Source organism: Euphorbia lathyris, chromosome 3, assembly GCF_963576675.1.
Source record: "Euphorbia lathyris chromosome 3, ddEupLath1.1, whole genome shotgun sequence".
Taxonomy (NCBI): domain Eukaryota; kingdom Viridiplantae; phylum Streptophyta; class Magnoliopsida; order Malpighiales; family Euphorbiaceae; genus Euphorbia; species Euphorbia lathyris.
Window position 1 is genome coordinate 95583657 of NC_088912.1, and position 14612 is coordinate 95598268.

Here is a 14612-nt window from a genome sequence, read left to right on the forward strand (position 1 = left end):
TATTTTTCTCTATTTTGCCACAATGCATCCATCCTTGGCTTTTATAAGCCAAGGATCACCTCCTCAATTAATTGTGCCAGCAACTTGTTGCTGGCACAATTAATTGATACATTGACCACCAAATTCGGTGGTCAATGTTCAAACTTTTTTTTTATTATTATTTTAATAATATAAATTACATAAACAATCCCTCCTTAATACAAATTATAAAACTAGTCCCTCATTAATTGGAACTTCACAACAATTCCTTAATTGTTTTAAATTAATAGTTAATTTTCTCAACACACTACATGTTTCACCAGAATTTTCACCTTCAAAATGGGAGACTTGCAGGCATGAAAAACACTTTGATTGGGCGGAGATTTGTCGTGTTAAACTCTTTGATTCGGTGAAATCTTGATTGCTTAGAGAAGATAGAAAGTTTAATTTGCATATAAGAATTGCATATTTTTTTGAGCCTGCTTAAAGTTGGATGAATTAGCGTTGTTATAATCGTGAATGTGTTTGCTTCCTGCAATGAATGAAGTGACGTTCTCAATACCCATTGTAAATTTGGTCTTTATAATAAATGTTGTGAAAATGGATTCTCTACAGACAAGATGGACTGATTAATTGCTCTTGATTGTCACGTTATGGGGTATTTTTTCACATTGTCCATTTTGTCTATATTAATATGATAATATCAACATTGTTGATTCAACAGGATACCTTGACTTTGATTGACTGTAGAGTTAAAATGTGTTTTCTATACATGTAGATGCATTTTACGGCCGTGAGACTCAAGTTCTTGAGTTTGGATCGAAGCTGATGATATCTACATGTTATTGGGTAGACTATTTTCAATTTGTATCAGAGTCAACTCTCCACATAGGATGTGTGTTCCCGTTCTATTACAAGGCGGTGATATCAATTGAAAATCGAAATAGAAAGGGCTTAGTTGATTCGTGATTTATATTTCATCTTTCGATTCGTTTGATTCTAATGATGGTTTCAAGAATGAGTGATTGTCCTTCTTCGACCCTTACTGCTGAATGCTTCTATATCCACGCGGCATTGCTCCGTCAGGCTTTCGCCGATTGAGAAAAATTCCCAATTGCTGCGAAGTGGGTGGCACCGGAGTGAGTAGAAAGCATGAACGGGGAGTGTCTCTAAGGTATGGTGATGATGCAAGAATGAACTAGTTAGACAGTGAATTAAACATTAGAAAATTAACACAAACTAAATAATAAGAAAAAGTGAATGAAACATTAGAAAATTAAGGCAAACTAAATAATAGGCTTAATACCTTCCAAAGCCCCTCAAGTTATCCCAATATTGCAACTGATCTCCCGAATTTAGACTTGTGACAACTAACCCCTTCAACTTGCTTATTTGAAACAAATAACCCCTTAAATCGGTTATTTTGGGAGTTTTTTTTGCCATTTAGTTTATGTATCAGTAGATTAGTTAGATGTAGCAACTAATATTTTGAAATCTTTTATTTCTGACGGAAATAAGGGTAAGGCGAGCGAGGCTGTCTTGGGGGCGCCAGCAATGGAAGGGGAGGCTGCTAGCGGGGAGGGCAGATCTGTTGTGAAGGGCGGCATAGGGCTATCTGGCCGGTCAAGCGAAGGGACGTCTAATTCCGCATAAACTTGTAATAAATCCTTGTATATAGGGAATCTTAAAATGTCTTGGAAAGATACCGTTATGGGGGTTGTTGAGGAGGAGAATTCTAGCATAGGAGGGATGTTAGATGAGGATTGGGAGGAATTCCTGTCAGACTCAGATATAGAGGATGAGGAGCAAGTCGACGCTTTGTGTCCTGTTATCCGGTTATCGTCTGCTGACAAACGTTCCCTTCGGTCCAAATGGAAATTATCCTTAATTGTGACTGTCCTAGGGAAAAAAATTGGTTTTAATTATTTTGCACAGAGAATTCGTGCTCAGTGGGCAAAGAAAGGGAAAATCACTATAACTGATTTGGAAAATGATTATTATGTAATAAAATTTACACAAGCCGAGGACTATGAAGCGGTTATTAATGGGGGACCATATATTATATCTAATCATGTTCTTACCATTAGGCCTTGGTTCCTAATTTTAATCCAAGGGATTGCTCAGTTAACAGGATTCTGACTTGGGTAAGATTCCCAGGACTCCCAATTGAGTATTATAATGAAATCTTTCTAAAGAAGATTGCAGGGCTTGTTGGGAAAGTCCACCATGTGGATAAAACTACAATCGGAGCTGAAAGAGGTAAGTTTGCTAGGGTTTGTATCGATATTGACCTAGCTAAGCCCCTTTTATCTAAGTTTTGTCTTCAAAACACCATCTACTTCATTGAGTATGAAGGAATCCACAACATCTGTTATGATTGTGGGTTGTTTGGGCACAATTATGAGGGTTGCCCTAGAAAGAAGAAGGAGAATGAGGATGCTGCGGAGGCAGTTTTGGTTAGGGAAGAGGGGAACCAAGGGGATAGGAGGAATTTTGGTCCTTGGATGGTTGTTAAGCGCTAGGGGAGAAGGAGGACGCGTGGCCCAGTGGCCCAAAATATCCCTCCTGATATTAGTAGTAATCAGAGCTTGGCCCAGAAAGAGAGTGAAAGGAAGGAGGTGCCTAGTCCGAAGGATCAGGCTGTCCCTGGAAAGCCTTTGGAGGTTTGTTCTGGTTCAAGGTTTGGGGCTCTAATGGTGGAAGATGTTCAAAACCCTGATCCAAGTAATGAGCAAACAGAGTTGGGAATGCCAGACTTAGAGTCTGATGATCCTGTTGATAACAATATGGAGACGGTCAATCCTTTGTTTGAATCCAAAGAAGATCCTCAGGGTCATTCTTAGGCTCATGGTTCTCAAGTTTCTAAGAAGAATATTGAGGTTAGTATTTCTAAACTCAGCATTGAGACTAGAAATGGGAAAACCATGGGGGTCAATAAACTAAAAATGAAAAAACTGAAGTGTAGTCAAAAGAATTTCCAGAATTCTTTTCATACCTTGGAGAAAATGGGGGCGGCAGGTACCGCCACTAGGCTCTTAGGAGCCCTGAATAAATATTTGGCTTAGTTGGGCGGGCCTGGGGTTGCTATCCTCTCTTGATGGATCTATTTGTTTGGAATGTGAGAGGAGCGGCCAGCAAGGCGACCCGCATCCATGTGAAAGATTTAATTAAACAGTTTAACCCCTCTTGTTTTGCGTTATTAGAAACCAAAATTAGTGGAGTTAAAGCTAATGAGGTGGTTAGTTTATTCAAAAGTTGGAAGTGTGTCAGGTCGGAGGCTACGGGCCGGGCTGGTGGGATTTGGCTGTTCTGGAAGCCGGATCTTGTTCTTTTTGATGTCATCTTGATGGATAAGCAATTTATCCATAGTAAAGTTACTTATCCTGGTAATAAACCCTTCTTTATCACTGTGGTGTATGCTGATCCTATCCTTGCTAATCGCAAACGTCTGTGGGAGGCTTTGTTTTCTTTAAGCACGGGTATGGTCGATGCCTGGTTCATTGCTGGTGACTTTAATGACATTGCCCTGATGAGTGATCAAAGAGGGGGAGGTAATCATTATATTAATCGTTGCCTCAACCATAAACAAAACATGGATCTTTGTGGTCTAACTGATCTTGGTGCAGCTGGTCATAAGTTTACTTGGAAGAGAAATAGTACATTTGTTCGTTTGGACAAGGTCTATGCTAACATTATTGCCCAGAGCAGGTTTCCTGAAGCTGCAGTGTTGAATCTTCCCTTCCATCATTCTGATCATTGCCCGATTTTGGTCAGGTTGATGAGAGCCCCTCGTCCTAAAGGAGAAAGACCCTTTAGGTATCTGGTGGCGTGGGATTCTCACCCCGAGTTCAAAAAATTTGTTCACGATAACTGGAAACCCCAATCCAATGTGCTTATGGCTGCGGAAGGTTTTAGAAGGAATGTGGTGGGATGGAATAGAAACATTTTTTGCCACATTATTAGAAGGAAACAGAAAATTCTGAGCAGGATGGAAGGCATTCAACGTATTTTGGAGACCAGATTTGACCATAGTTTGAGTTGTCTTCTCAGATCGCTCCAGAATGAGTTGGAAGCGGTCCTGAGACAAGAAGAGTTGCTTTGGTTTCAGAAATCAAGGAAAGCTTGGATTAAGGATGGAGATCGGAATACGAGATATTTCCATCTTTCCATTGTTATTAGAAGACAGAGAAATCGTATTGAAGCCATCAAGGATCCTAATGGGAATTGGGTTTATGAGGAAGTTGTAATCCGTCTGTTGGCAATCAATTTCTATAAAGATTTATTTAAAGAAGAGCCGATGGAGTTGGATAGAGCTCTCTCTAGGTCTACTTTTCCGTTGATCGGTGAGGGTAAGGTTATTGAGGCTTTTCACTCTATTGATCAGAACGAGATTAGCCAGGCGGTGTTTAGTATTGGAGCTACTAAAGCTCCGGGAATTGATGGGCTTCCGGCCGGTTTTTACCATAAGCATTGGGACACTGTAAAAGATGGTATTTATGGTTTCGTCGAAGGAGTGTTTAATGGTTTGGAGGATATTAGGCTAATAAATAGAACTCTTCTGGTCCTGATTCCTAAAGTGGAGAAGTCGTCGTCCTTCTTGCAAATGAGACCTATTAGCCTGTGTAATGTTCTTTATAAGGTGGTTACCAAAATTGTGGCCAATAGACTTCGTTGTATCCTTCCTGATATTATTAGCCAGAATCAAGGAAGCTTTGTCCCAGGAAGATAAATGATGGACAATATTGTTATCGCACAGGAGTTGGTCCATTCAATGAAGATCAAAAAGGAGAAGCGTGGCATTGTGGCCCTGAAGCTGGATCTAGAGAAAGCCTATGATCGGCTAAACTGGAGTTTTCTTCTGGACAGCTTGGAAAAAGCTGGGATCCCTGATACCTGGAGGAGGCTGATTGAGGTTTGTATTTCTTCCCCTGTGTTCCAAGTTTTAATTAATGGGGATTTGTCTGAGGAGTTTACTCCCTCCCGGGGTATCTGTCAAGGGGACCCTATGAGCCCATTCTTATTTGTTATTGCTATGAAGTCATTATTCAATATTGGTCCATCGCTAATATTAGTTTCACGCTCTAAATGAATTGACCGTAAGAGGGGAGTGTTAAATATCCAATGAGGCAATCACCGTCCCTTGAAGTACCTTTTAGGACGAATTAGACCTTTGTCTATTGCATCAAAGCCCTAATTAAATATTGAGTCATCCGTTGATACTAGCGTCACGCTTCAAATAATAAAAGAATAACTTTTCTTTATTTTATTTATTTTTGAGGAAGAAAGACACATAAACTTTTCCTTTTTTTTTTAAAGGAAGAGTTTTGTTTATTAAGGAAGGATAAATTTGTTCTCCTTTAATTTTTTTTAAGTGGAGCATGTACGAACCAACGTCATTTTAAGAGTGTCCTACTTAAAAAAAAAATTAACATTAAAAAAGAAGATGGAGCACTCAATTAACATGGCTAAAGGGCTTCTAGCCATGACGATCGAACCAGGAGCTAAAGTGAAATATAACAATTAAAATTAAAAAAGAAATGGACAGTATGGTTAGGTGGCACTTAAGATTGATATCAGTAAAGCCTACGACAGAGTGGACTGGGGTTTTCTGGAGGCAGTTCTTAATCGGCTAGGGTTCCATGAGAAGTGGGTTAAGTGGATTATGCTTTGTATCACTACGGTTAGCTACAAAGTGGTGGTAAATCAAAGGCTTGAGGGACCAATTATTCCGGGCAGAGGCTTGAGACAAGGAGATCCTCTCTCTCCATATCTCTTCATCCTCTGTGCTGAAGTGCTATCTAAGCTTATTGCGAAGGCTGAACTGGAAAACAAGATTCAAGGGTGTAAAATTTGCAGGGGAGCACCGTCAATTTCTCATCTATTCTTTGCAGATGACAGCTTCTTGTTCTTCGGAGCGAGTGTGGCACAGGCTCAAACCGTGGTTGAAATACTACATGAGTATGAAGTGGCGTCGGGATAGGCAATCAATTTGGCAAAATCAGGCATTTTCTTTAGTAAAAACGTGCAGGGATTGGTGAGGGAGGCGATCAATTCGACATTGAATGTGAATCAGCCCCTTGATACGGGTCGCTACCTGGGACTGCCATCATTGATTGGGAGATCAAAAAGAAATATTTTCTTGTTCCTAATTGATAGACTGAGGAAAAGATTTGGGAGTTGGAGCTTTCGGTTCTTATCAAACGCGGGTAGAGAGGTTCTTTTAAAGTCGGTAGCGCAGGCTCTGCCAACTTTTTGCATGAGTACCTTCTTAATTCCTAAATCTATTTGTGAAGAGCTTCAGCGTATGATGAACTCGTTTTGGTGGGGTTCGAAGGAGGGAGGAAAGAGAAGTATGCACTGGTTTGATTGGTCTACCTTATGCCAAGGAAAGGACCAAGGTGGGGCTGGGGTTCAGGAACCTACATTTATTTAATTTATCATTGCTGGGAAAGCAGGGATGGAAGTTGATTCATCACCCTAATACACTGGTTATTCGAATGCTCAAAGCTAAATATTTTGCTACTAACACCTTCTTATCTTCCAAACTAGGCAATAATCCTAGTTTTATTTGGAGAAGTATTTGGGGTTCTATTGAGATCTTAAAAATCGGTATGAGGTGGAGAGTGGGGGACGGAGAGGAGATAAATGTATGGAGAGACCCTTGGGTGCCTTTGCTGGAAAGGTATCGCATTAATTCGATCTGTATTGAAGGTATGGAGGATATGGAGGTCTCTGAACTGATAATGGAAGGGTCCAAGGTGTGGGATAGAACAAAAGTGATGGGGTGTCTAAGTGAAGAAGAGGCTAGGAAGGTCTGTGAGATTACCCTGCCTATCAATGATATTAAAGATACACAAATATGAAATCTGACGAAAGATGGAAGGTACTCATCCAAATCGGGTTATAGAGCGATTGAACACGAGCTGTGCGACCAAACGCCTGTAGAGGGTTGGAAGAAGTTGTGGGAACTAAACATCCCCCCAAAATGGAAAGCTTTCGTTTGGAAACTGTGTTGGGGTTGCCTCCCCACCAGGGTAAACCTAGCTCGGCGTCACATTCCAGTGCCGATAACCTGTGTTCTATGTGGATATGGGGAAGAGTCATGCCAACATTTATTCTCACATTGTTCTTTTGCAGGTGAAAGCTGGAGAGCAGCAGGGTTATTGCAACCAACAGGAGGATTCCAAACGGCCTTACAATGGCTATTATCGGATCCTCTAAATACAAACAATGGGACCCTTGTGAACAGGATTCTGGTTTCTCTTGTGATTTGGCGTCAAAGGAACAACAAACTTTGGAATGGGATTGAAGTGCCGGCTTCCGAATGTATAAGTCGTGGAAAGGTGCAGCTACAAGAGTGGCTAGCGGTTCGACAACCCGAAGAGAGAACCTCGTCTGATACACAAGGAGCTGCAGTTCAAAGGGAGCAGACCACAAGCGCAGGAATAGGAGCGGACCAGACTTCCCAGATTAGAAGCAGAGAGTCAGAAGCAGCGGATGGTGTTAATGGGGGGATCCCGCAGCTCCCCTGCAACCGGCGCAAAACGCAGCAGCAACATCGGCGTGCAAAATCGGTAGTAGGAGCAGGTCTCGCGTCAGCAGCAACATCGGTGTCTACAGGTCCGATTGTAACAGAAGCAGCAGTAGCAGAACAGCGGATCGGCGCAAGGCACATAGAGATGGATCGTCCAGGAGCTGAGAGTCGCACACTGTAAAGGCGAGAAGCATGCCCAGTAGCAGTTCAACAGGCACCTCACTGTCCTTCGGTTGGATGGAAGAGACCAAAAAATGGCTTCGTCAAATGTAACGTTGACGGAGCCAGCTTTACAGAATCGAACGAGGGAGGCAGTGGTATGATTGTTAGAGGAGAATCAGGCCAGCTAATTTGCTTTGGTAGCAAGCTTTACCACGGAACATTCCCGCCTAGACTATTGGAAGCGCTTGCGTTAAGGGAAGCATTGCTATGGGCTACCACATACCATTGGAAATTGGTTGAGTTTGAGACTGATGCTTTAGAAGTGGTGCAAGCCTTAAAGCGTAAGACACGAGACTTATCTGAGTTCGGCTTAGTTATACAAGATTGCAATTATTTTTTATTAAACAACCGGGATTTCTCGGTTTTTCATGTTCCTAGATTAGCGAACGGGGCTGCCCATTTAGTTGCTAGGCATTCCCGTTCTAATGCTAATTCATCTGTTTCAATTGTAAAGCCGATTTGGCTAACATATGTTCTTGAACAGGACCTTCAATCCTGTTCCGTTTAATGAAAGGCTTTTTCTTCAAAAAAAAAAAAGAAATAGACAGTATGGTTAAAAGATTAACAGTGATAAAAATATTGATTGTGTTTCTTAAAATAGGAGCTAAATAACAATATTTTAAAAGCCGGATCAGAAGTCGAATCGGATTGACAACTGGATCAAAGGTCAATTGGTTCAACCGGTTGATATGGATTGATTGAACCGGATGACCTCATAAATAATATATATTTTAATTTAATTTAAATTATAAAATTTACTATAAGTTTTAAATTTTATTTTATGTATATTTAAAATTTAAATACTAAGTAAATTTTGTTTATATTACAAAGATCAATTAATTTTTTAATAATATTTATCAACATATATAAAAAATAAATATTAAATAAAATTTTAAATTTTAAATATTAGTATATAGTGTTGTTATTAACCACAAGTTGAAAACTAACTTAGTAGTAAGATGTATATTGTGATATTTAATGTTCCGGGTTCGAATTCCTCCTACATATTTATATTTTTAAAACAGTTCGAACCGGTTTTCATGATAAATTGTGTGTTAATAAAAAATGGGAATAGGGTAGTCACTCAAAAAGGAATTTCATTCGTCAGGGCAGGGACGCGTCGGAACGGAACGGTTGGTGGCTGCTTAGTCTCATCCGAGAGTCTAATCTCAGTTCTCTTCTTGATCAGCTGGAACACCAAATTCTGGGTAGGAGGGGTGGTTCAACGCTAGAGATGGGTACCAAGGCTTTCCATCCGGCTATACTAATATATTATTTACCCAAATGTAATATAAAAAGGTAATTATAATAAAAATGTTTTTACTAGATAGATTTAGGGAGAATTACAAAACTAACACTTTTTAAGGGGTAGTTTACATTTCTAGCTCCTTTTAAAAAACTAACCAAAACTAACACATTTCAACAAGTAACTTCCATCTTTGCCCTCATTATTCCTAAACAGAGCTTCATCTCTCAAACGTATCAAACGCTGAGATAGGAAGAGGAGGTAGAACGAGAAGCGACGGCGGCACACTCAAAGAGGTGGAGAAGCGAAAGGCGGCGATAGGAAAAGGAGGATAAGCGAACGGCGAGGAGAAAGAAGGAGAAGCGAATGACGACGAACGGAAGAGGATGAGAAGAAGGCGAACGGCGAACGGAAGAGGAGGAAGAAGGCGACCCTTTTTCCGGCAATCTCGTCCCAATATATATTGTTTATCTTCATTTTTCATGTTTTTCCTGGTTGTGCGAACCCCAAAAACAATGACATTGTTATTTAAAAATGCATTTTGGTTGGAATATCAGTTTCAGATTTTCCCCGACAGTGTCGATATCTGTAGATATTTATCGATATTTGTAGATATTTGTAGATATCTGTAGATATTTGTCGATATCGACAAATATTTTAGATATCTGTAGATATGTGTTGTCGATATCTGTAGATATTTGTCGATATCGACAAATATTGTAGATATCTACAGATATTTACAGTGTCGATATCTGTCAGATATCGACACCGTCGGGGGAAATGTCTGAAACTGATATTCTAACCAAAATGTATTTTCAGACAACAATGCCACTGTTTTTGGGGTTCACACGATCAGTAAAAACATGAAAAATGAAGAGAAACAATATACATTGAGTTGTAGAGAAACAACCTGCTAGATCTTAACGATGAATGGACTAAGCTTTAAATCTTTTTAATGAAACTAAAACCCAATGAAAAACTTATATGATTGTAGAAATTTTGTTGTATGAACTGTGGGTTGGATTGGTTGTTGTAGTATTCGTAGTCGTTCTGTAGATTGTTCTGTTCTTTAGAGAGAGAGCGCGCGAGAAAGAGAGAGAGGGGGAAAGATACACAGTTATGTTAAGGAAGAAGACGAGGTTAAACTTGGAAGTTACTTGTTGAAATGTGTTAGTTTTTTTAAAAGGAGCTAGAAATGTAAACTTCCCCTTAAAAATGGTTAGTTTTGTAATTCTCCCGATAGATTTACTGCTGGAAATGTGTTTTACTGGCAATCAGTCGTGACTCGTTGTGGTGTCCCATAGAAAACGACATAGTTTTTATTTCACTCTCTCTGTAGGGTTTTGCTTTCTTCTTCGTTAGTTTCTGAACTTCATCTGCTGGAATTGGAATTGGAATTGCTTCTCTCGACTCTCGGAAAAGGTGAGCTTTCTCCGTTTCACATCTCGAGTTTCAGTTATAATGTTTCACATCTGCAAAACGCTTCTCCATTCTAGAAATCGGTACACTCTCATAGCTCATAACCCATCAATGGTGGTTTCATTAATACTCAGATACTTTACCAGTGATGCTGATAATAGACACTCCTTTACTCTTTCTTACCTCACACAAACATGTGGCCTATCTCCAAAATCTGCTCTCTCAGCTTCTAAAACTGTCCAATTTGAATCCTCGGAGCAGCCTGATTCTATCATATCCTTCTTCCGAAATATTGGATTCTCCAAAATTGAAATCTCTGAAATGATCAGAAAGTACCCAAAAATCCTATGTTGCGATCCAGAGAAGACCATTTCCCCAAAACTTGAGTTCTTCCTTTCTAGAGGAGCTTCAACCCCTGAACTTGTAAAGATCTTCACTTCCAACCCCTGGATCTTGACAAGGAGCTTAGAAAATCAATTGGTTCGTACTTTTAATATTTTAATTGGGTTGTTCCAATCCGAAGACAAAGCCATTGAAGTGATGAAACGAAATAGTCGGGCTCTATCTAATAGTCCTGAAGCTGGTCTGGTACCTAATATCAACACTTTAAAAGAAAACGGAGTGCCTGCATCAAATATTTTTTGGCTAGTTCGCAATTATGGGGTATGCCTTGGAACAAATCCAGTCAAATTCAAAAAGATCGTGGAAGAACTGAAGGAAATGGGATTGAATCCTTTGGAATTGCAGTTTGTTGTAGCAATCATGGTATTGACAGGATCGAGCAAATCAAAGAGGGATGGAAGGGTTGAGGTTTATAAGAGCTGTTGGTCTGATAAAGATATCACTAATGCCTTCAAAAAGTATCCAACTTGTATGGCATGCTCAGAGGATAAGATAATGGCTGTAATGAATTTTTATGTCAACGAACTGGGTTTAGAGTCTTCAATCATTATGAATTGCCCTCTTTTACTCGGATATAGCTTGAAGAAGAGACTAATTCCAAGAGGCGCAGTTATTCAATTTCTGTCATCCAAGGGTCTGGTTAAATTGGATTCAAGCATAACTACTCTGTTCATATGTCCGGAGATTCTGTTCTTGGAAAAATATGTGAAATGTCACGAGGAAGCTCCCCATTTGATTAATTTGTATTACCACAAGTTAAATCTTTCTGATACAAGGAAATTCGGAAAAGATGAAGAATGAAATGGAGATGCCTTAATCAGGTCGAAGACAACAACTAACTTAACTTACCAAATGTAATTATTGCAAATTTATCTATCATATTAAGCTAGCAGATTCTGTGTTGAATGTGAGTATGATCTGCATTACATGTTCTGTTTTGTTCATACTATACATTTTACAGCCTATGGCTCTGCTGCCTATTTCTGTCAATGAATGTTCCTATGCATGAGGGCGAGCCTTGGCGCAACGTTGTTGTCGTGTGACCGAGAGGTCACGGGTTTGAGTCTTAGGAGCGGCCTCTTGCCAAAAAATTGGCAGGGGAAGGCTTGCCCCAGTACACCCTTGTGGTGGGATCCCTCCCCGGACCCTCGCTTAGCGGGGACGCGTAGTGCACCAGGCCGAAGAAGAATGTTCCTATGCATTCACAGATTTCTTGTGCCTAACATTGCTTCAATTTGATCTTAATTGATTGTGGATCATAATTTTTGCAAATTCAATATGCTAAGTTATGTCAATTGAATTTATACAATCTCTTCTTATGTATCATTTATTTTATGGTTGTGTAATGGATTCAAAAGAAGTATGATCCTTGCACCGAGAAACACTCCATTGTGTACTTCAATTTACTTGAGGTTCAGAAGCCACTACAGTATTCACCAGATCCTTGTTTAACTACATTTAGTACATTATTTCCTTGGCTTAATACATCATTTGCCCCCGAACTTGTCCAAAAAGCTTGATTGGCCCCTGAACTTTCAAAGTGTCCCAATAGCCCATTGAACTTGTATAAAATGTTCAGTTAGCCTCTGAACTTGCGTAAAATGTAATCAATTGATCACTTGGTCGCAAAAAAGTAAGTTAAATGCGGAAGATGTATTCCACGCATCTTAGAATGTTATTACATAAAAAAAAAAAAAATAGAGTTATTACTTGCTCAACTATACAACTTGTCTTCTCTAATATTAAAACGGCATACTCCAATTTTGGTCGTTTTACTTTTTTTAAGACTCGTACAATACATCTTTCGCATTTAACTTACTTTTTTTGCGACCGAGTGATCAATTGATTACATTTTACGCAAGTTCAGGAGGCTAACTGAACATTTTATGCAAGTTCAGGGCGCTACCGGGAAACTTTGAAAGTTCAGGGGGCCAATCAAACTTTTTGGATAAGTTCAGGGGGCAAATGATGTATTAAGCCTTATTTCCTTAGTACCTCTATTTATAATGGTTTAAATACTAAATAATTAAATTCTTTATTTTTTAAGTTACTTGAACTTCATAAATGTAAGGGTATATTAGGAAAAACAACATTAACATTTATTGTTTTCTTAGTATGTGTGTTTTAGAACTTGTGCAACGGAGAGAGTAATAAACATTAGTAGCTTGATATCATCAAACCAGATTCTGGTAAAGGACATAATTGCTTGCCATTCATTGAAGATGATATAATGTTTTATACCAGCTTCTTAGAATGGCAATGCGTTTTCAACATATGCATTTTATCATTTGAAAAATATTCTGTTTAGTCTCTGAAGCTGTGTTCCAATATGTAGTAAAAGGGTACAAATATGGAGATCCAACGGAAGACAATAGGCGTACGGCCTTGGCGCCACAAAATGAGGGAGAAGATCGAAAGTTTTACCGGTTTTTCCTTTTTTGCCCCTTTTTCCTTTTTGCTTGTCACTTGTTCTGCATTGATGATGATGGACAGGACTATTCACTGAAATCTTGATTGATCACGGTAGATAGAAAATTTTAATTAGCAAAATGTTCTATATAAGAATTGCATAATAATGTTTAGCCTTCTTGAAGTTGGATGAATTAGTGTTGTTATAATGATGAATGTGTTTGCTTCCTGCAATGAATGCAGTGTTGTTGTGAATACAAACTGGAAGGAATCTCCTATTAAGGTGCTGGATGTTTATCCCAAGCTCATAAAGCCAGGAGTTTGTATATGGATGTTCAGGTATCTCCGCGCAATGCAACAGAGTTCGTGTTCCTTTTAACTACAATTCTCTGTTTGCTTTTTTGGCAGTGGTGATACTGACGCGGTAATCCAAGTATCATCGACGCAATCCAGGATCATTTAGTTGAGGATAAAGTATCTTACTATTGCAAATCCAGGTTCATTTAGTTTAGGATAAAGTATGCGAGAAACACCAAGAAAGATGTTGCAGCTGCAAACGGTTAGTTCAAGGGGCAGTTGTATTCAAGTGATCGCCATGGATCCTTCTCTTGGCTCTTCACTGTTGCTAATGAGATTGGAATAATGGGTAAAGCCTATTTTTGGAGCTTGACATATGGAATGGTTAAGTTCTTTAATGCTTCTTCAGTTACTGATTTCATGCAAGGAGTGTCTAGATCAAGTAATACCATCTCTGCCAATTTCATCTCCATTGACATTTTCTTTCACTTTTTTAATACTTGTTGTGCGGAATTAATGAAAGATAAAATAATAAACAATCGAAAAACACAGATTTACGTGGTTCACCAACGTTGTGTTGGCTAGTCCACGGGCAGAAGGAAAATAGTATTATTAGGAGGCGAAAATCAGATTACAATGATTAGGTTACATAATGGGGTATTTATAATACCCAATCTAACCTAATCCCACTAGGAACCCATGATCCTAATCCCACTAGGAGCCCATAATCCCAATTCCACTAGGAACCCATGATCCCAATTCCATTAGGAACCCATGATCCTAATCCAACTAGGAATCCGAAACCCAGTACTACTCCGAATAGGAACTAATTCAAGGCATTACGACAATACTGCCTATAGAACTTTCATGCTGCTCTATATTGATGGAGTTGCTCAAATCTGAAGAAAAGGCCATTGAAATATTGAACGAGATCCTGGTCTTCTAAAAGTAGTAGTTCTTTTGCTACTGTGGAACCTAATATCAACACTTTGAGAGAAAATATTTGCTTCCTGTTTTATAATGTTGTAAGTACGGTTTCTTATTTAGAAGGTTTTATGTTTTCAAATTACAGAATATTTTTGGAGTATGATAGTTCCTTTTTAA

The 14612-nt window shown here is 39.2% G+C and overlaps 1 long non-coding RNA gene across 1 annotated transcript; it reads left to right on the top strand.

The window, feature by feature from the left end:
* The first annotated feature begins 13052 nt into the window (after positions 1 to 13052).
* LOC136224697 (uncharacterized) lies at positions 13053 to 14612 on the top strand. The gene is made up of 2 exons (XR_010686559.1): positions 13053 to 13550; positions 13620 to 14612. It is a non-coding gene; the product is annotated as an uncharacterized lncRNA (long non-coding RNA).